We start from the raw sequence: 6,187 nt of genomic DNA on the forward strand, positions 1-6,187 counted from the left end.
GAACAGCGTAACAAAATCCGCAACCCTCCGATGCTCCAGAACCTCTCCCGTCCCCATTGATGATGCAAAGATCATCGCCAGAGGCTCAGCAATCTCCTCCCTTGCCTCCCACAGCCTGGGGTACATCTCATCCCCAGTCCCGGCGACTTATCCAACTTGATGCTTTCCAAAAGCTCCAGCACATCCTCATTCTTAATATCTACATGTTCAAGCTTTTCAGTCTGCTGCAAGTCAACACTACAATCACCAAGATCTTTTTCCATAGTGAATACTGAAGTAAAGTATTCATTAAGTACCTCTGCTATTTCCTCCGATTCCATACACACTTTCCCAAGGTCACACTTGATTGGTTCTATTCTTTCACGTCTTATCCTCTTGCTCTTCACATTCTTGTAGAATGCCTTGCGGTTTTCCTTAATCCTGCCCACCAAGGCCTTCTTTGAAGCAGGAGGCTGAGAGTGAAGGAGTAAAGGAATCTTGGAGAGAAGTCATTTTCTTTTACACTGCTCAGGGAAAAGAGGCTGGACTGCGCAGACGTGTGACGTAAAGTGCCAGAGGTTTAAAAAAAGACCATCATATACAGTTGACAGCGGAGAGAGAGGAAGCAGAGTGGGACGGCTTTGGCTCAACAGGCAGAGGCGAGGATAGATTCCGGTAAGTTTTGTTTTGTTCGTTTAGAGAAGAGAGAACGCCAGGCAGGAGGTTGGAATGCTCCTCTTACAGGATGTGGGAAGTCCAGGAGACCTCCGGTGTTCCTGATAACAACACCTGCAAGAAGTGCATCCAGCTGCAGCTGCTAACAAACCGCGTTAGGGAACTGGATGACCTCCGAATCATTCGGGAGAATGAGGAGTTTATAGATGGTAGTTTCAGAGAGGTAGTTACACCAAAGGGGCAGCACACAGGTAATTGGGTTACAGTCAGGTGAAGGAAGGGGAAAGGGCAGGTAGTGCAGGGTTCCCCTGTGGCCATTCCCCTCAACAACAAGTACACCGATTTGGATACTATTGGGGGGGGAGGGGTGGCTTACCTGGGACAAGCTGCAGCAGCCGGATCTCTGGCACTGAGTCTGGTTCTGCAGCGCAGAAGGGAGGGAGGAAGAAGAGGAGAGCGGTAGTGATAGGGGACTCGATAGTTAGAGGTACAGACAGGAGATTCTGTGGTCGTGACAGAGACTCCCGGATGGTTTGTTGCCTCCCGGGTGCCAGGGTCAGGGATGTCTCTGATCGCATGCACAGCATTCTGAAATGGGAGGGTGATCAGCCAGATGTCATGGTACACATCGGTACCAATGATGTAGGTAGAAAGAGTCAGGAGGTCCTGAGGAGTGAGTACAGAGAGCTTGGTAGGAAGTTGAAAAGCAGGACCTCGAGGGTGGTAATCTCAGGATTGCTCCCTGTGCCACGTGCCAGTGAGGGTAAGAATAGGATGCTCTGGAGGATGAACACGTGGCTGAGGAACTGGTTTAGGGGGCAGGGTTTCAGATTTCAGGATCATTGGCACCACTTCTGGGGCAAGTGGGACCTGTACAAGAGAGACGGGTTACACCTGAACTACAAGGGGACCAATATCCTTGTAGGGAGGTCTGTTAGTGCTATCGGGGACGGTTTAAACTAGATTTGCAGGGGGATGGGAACCAGAGTGCCAGAGTAGATAGTGCAGCAGGGGTAAAAATAAGTGATGTTAAAAGTTAATGCAAAGTCAGAAATAGAAGGGTTGTGTGGTGGAAATAATCTTCTGAGGTGTGTATATTTCAATGCGAGGAGTATTGTGAGGAAGGCTGATGAGCTGAGGGTGTGGATTGATACATGGAATTATGACATTGTAGCCATTAATGAAACTTGGCTGCAGGAGGGGCAGGACTGGCAGCTCAATGTTCCAGGGTTCGGATGTTTCAGATGTGATAGATCAGAGGGATGAAGGGTGGGGAGGGGGTGGCATTGCTAGTCAGGGAAAATGTTACAGCAGTGCTTTGGCAGGACAGACTAGAGGGCTTGTCTACTGAGGCCATATGGGTGGAGCTGAGAAACAGGAAAGGTACGACCACATTAATAGGGTTGTATTATAGATCACCCAACAGTCAGCGAGAATTGGAGGAGCAAATCTGCAGAGAGATAACAGACAACTGCAGGAAACATAAAGTTATGATAGTAGGTATTTTAATTTTCCACATATTGATTGGGACTCCCATACTGTTCAAAGGTCTAGATGGGTTAGAGTTTGTAAAATGTATTCAGGAAAGTTTTCTATATCAATATATAGAGGTACCAACTAGAGAGGACACAATATTAGATCTCCTATTAGGAAGCGAGTTAGGACAGGTGACAGAAGTGTGTGTAGGGGAACACTTTGGTTCCAGTGATCATAACACCATTAGTTTCAACTTGATCATGGATAAAGATAGATCTGGTCCTCGGGTTGAGGTTCTAAACTGGAAAAAGGCCAAATTTGAAGAAATGAGAAAGAATCTAAAAAGCGTGGATTGGGACAGGCTGTTCTCTGGCAAGGATGTGATTGGTAAGTGGGAGGCCTTCAAAGGAGAAATTTTGAGAGTGCAGAGTTTGTATGTTCCTGTCAGGATTAAAGGCAAAGTGAGTAAGAATAGGGAACCTTGGTTTTCGAGGGATATTGGAACTCTGATAAAGAAGAGAGAGATGTATAATGTGTATAGGCAACAGGGAGTAAATAAGGTACTTGAGGAGTATAAAAAGTGCAAAAAAATACTTAAGAAAGAAATCAGGAGGGCTAAAAGAAGACATGAAGCTGCTTTGGCAGTCAAGGTGAAGGATAATCCAAGGAGCTTCTACAGGTATATTAAGAGCAAAAGGATAGTAAGGGATAAAATGAAGATCAGAGTGGTCGGCTATGTATAGAACCAAAAGAAATGGGGGAGATCTTAAATGGGTTTTTTGCATCTGTATTTACTGAGGAAACTGGCATGAAGTCAATGGAAATAAGGCAAACAAGTAATGAGTTCATGGAACCTATACAGATTGAAGAGGAGGATGTGCTTACTATCTTGAAGCAAATCAGAGTAGATAAATCCCCAGGACCTGACAGGGTATTCCCTCAGACCTTGAAGGAGACTAGTGTTGAAATTGCAGGGGCCCTGGCAGATATATTTAAAATGTCAGTATCCATGGGTGAGGTGCCAGAGGATTGGAGGATAGCTCATGGTGTTACGTTGTTTAAAAAAGGCTCTAAAAGTAATACGGGAAATTATAGGCCAGTAAGTTTGACATTGGTAGTAGGTAAATTATTAGAAGGAGTGCTGAGAGATAGGATCTACACCCTATCCTCGTTATATGCGTCTTCACAGTTATACGAGGGACCTATTTCTACCAATGTCTCCTTATATGCGTCCAAAACTCACAGTTATGTGAGGAGCACTGCTTTCCCGCCAATACAAGTCAGGTCTCCCTCCCGCCAGTCTCGCATTGGTTTTGGCAAGCTGTGGATGTGCGATCTTACACTCTTAAACTTTTGTTGGTTTTCCCTACGGTGCAGTGATTTTGTGCTTGAAATATTTAACTATGCCTCCGAAGCGTCCGATGTCATGTCCTGGGCCATCAGCCAAGTGGCAGAGAACCGCTTTAACACTTGAAAAAGTTGGAAATTATAAACAGTGTGGCATCAGGTGAAGGTAACACAGCCCTGGGATGCTACCTGCCTGGAACAGAATCTTGCCTTTAAAGTTCTTTTGTTGCTTGACAATGCGCCAGCCCATCCTAAACATTTGGACAGCATTCATCCTAACATGACAGTGCGTTTCCTGCTGCCTAACACAACATTGCTGATTCAACCACTCGACCAGGGTGTGATCCACATTCAAGGGTTTTTTTTTACAGCAAACTATCTCTCAGATGCTGCAAGCAACAGACGATTTTGAAAATCCCGGGAGTTTACCAACGGTGAGGGAATGGTGGAAGTCGGAACACTTAGCACAAATGGCAATGGACATGGACCCAAGTTTAGAACAGAGTTAGCATTTCAGTCATTCCCTGCCATCAACCCTTCTTCCTTACAAGCAAATTTATGCTGAAAAACAAAATGCTGCCAAGCAAACAACCCTCACCACTTTCTTCAAACTGGTGCTGGCAGTTCTAAGAGTTCTGTGAGTCTTCCTTCACCCCTTGCTGTGCTTGATATGATCCTGACGACCACAACCATCCATGCACCTTATCCACGTAAAGCTGCCCGACACCAGAACAACCACTCATCTCCCAGAGTGAACACACCTGCCCCTGTTGGTGAGTACTGTAAACCCTAGTATGTTAATTTTCTATGATTTATTACATTGAATATTACCCTAAATTGATGAAATATAATACAAATGTGCCTTGTGGTACTGCTTTTGTGTCATATTGGTATGAAAATGTGAATAAATTACAGATGAAACATATTCAGGAAACCCTCTGGAACGCATCCCTATTTTCTCCATTTAAACAATTATTCACATTACGCGCCGACTGCGAGGAACATGTCCCCCGCGTGTAATGAGGAATGGGTGTACAAGTATTTGGATAGACAGGGACTTATTAGGGAGAGTCAACATGGCTTTGTGCGTGGAAGGTCATGTTTAACAAATCTATTAGAGTTTTTCGAGGAGATTACCGGGAAACTGGATGAAGGGAAGGCAGTGGATGTTGTATACATTGACTTTGACAGGGTCCCGCACGGGAGGTTAGTTAGGAAGATTCGGTCACTAGGTATACATGGTGAGGTAGTAAATTGGATTAGACATTGGCTCAATGGGAGGAGTCAGAGAGTGGTAGTGGAGGATTGCTACTCTGAGTGGAGGCCTGTGACTAGTGGTGTGCCACAGGGATCAGTGCTGGGTCCTTTGTTGTTTGTCATCTATATCAATGATCTGGATGATAATGTGGTAAATTGGATCAGCAAATTTGCTGATGATACAAAGATTGGAGATGTAGTGGACAGTGAGGAAGGTTTTCAAAGCTTGCAGAGGGATTTGGACCAGCTGAAAAAATAGGCTGAAAAATGGCAGATGAGTTTAATACTGACAAGTGTGAGGTATTGCACTTTGGAAAGAAAAACCAAGGTAGAACATACAAGACCATATGGTGAGGTGGTATAAGGCACTGGTGAAGCCAAATTTGGAGTATTGTGTGCAGATTTGGTCACCAAATTACAGGAAGGATATTAATAAGGTTGAAAGAGTGCAGAGAAGGTTTACAAGGATGTTGCCGGGACTTGAGAAACTGAGTTACAGAGAGAGGTTGAATAGGTTAGGACTTTATTCCCTGGAGCATAGAAGAATGAGGGGAGACTTGATAGAGGTGTATAATATTATGATGGGTATAGATAGAGTGAATGCAAGCAGGCTTTTTCCACTGAGGTTAGGGGAGAAAAAACCAGAGGACATGGGTTAAGGGTGAAGGGGGAAAAGTTTAAAGGGAACATTGGGGGGTGGGGGGCTTCTTCCTGCAGGGAGTGGTGGGAGTGTGAAATGAGCTGCCAGATGAAATGGTGAATGTGGGCTCACTTTTGACATTTAAGGAAAACTTAAACAGGTACATGGATGAGAGGGGTTTGGAGGGATATGGTCCAGGTGCAGGTCAGTGGGACTAGGCAGAAAAAAGGGTCGGCACAGCCAAGAAGGGCCAAAAGGCCTGTTTCTGTGCTGTAATGTTCTATGGTTCTGTGGTTCTCATGACACATTCTCTCTCTCCTAATCTCCTTCTTAAGCTCCTTTCTATTAGCCTTATAATCTTCTAGATCTCTAACACTACTTAGCTCCCTGAAACACGCACAGCACTCTGGAGGAACTCAGCAGGTCAGGCAGCATCCGTGGAAATGAACAGTCAACATTTCGGGCCGGGACCCTTCGTCAGGTCTGAAGAGGAAGGGGGCAGGGGCCCCATAAAGAAGGTGGGGTGAGGGGGAAGGTACCTGGTGAAAAACCAATCAGAGGAAAGATCAAGGGGTGATGGAGGGGAAGCAGGGAGGGATAGGCAGGAGAGGTGAAGAAGGAATGTAAGGGGAAAGCACTATGGATCGTAGAAGAAGGCAAAATCACGAGAGAGGTGATAGGCAGCTAGAGGAGGAGGAGGCAGAGTGAAACTCGGATGGGGGAAAGGAAGGGGAGGGAAAATTCCAATATCTTCCCAACCACTGAGTCAGACTAACTGGCCTGTAATTTCCTTTCTTCTGCCTCTCTCAGGGT

This window comes from Hypanus sabinus, chromosome 7 (assembly GCF_030144855.1).
Source record: "Hypanus sabinus isolate sHypSab1 chromosome 7, sHypSab1.hap1, whole genome shotgun sequence".
NCBI classification, from domain to species: Eukaryota; Metazoa; Chordata; class Chondrichthyes; order Myliobatiformes; family Dasyatidae; genus Hypanus; species Hypanus sabinus.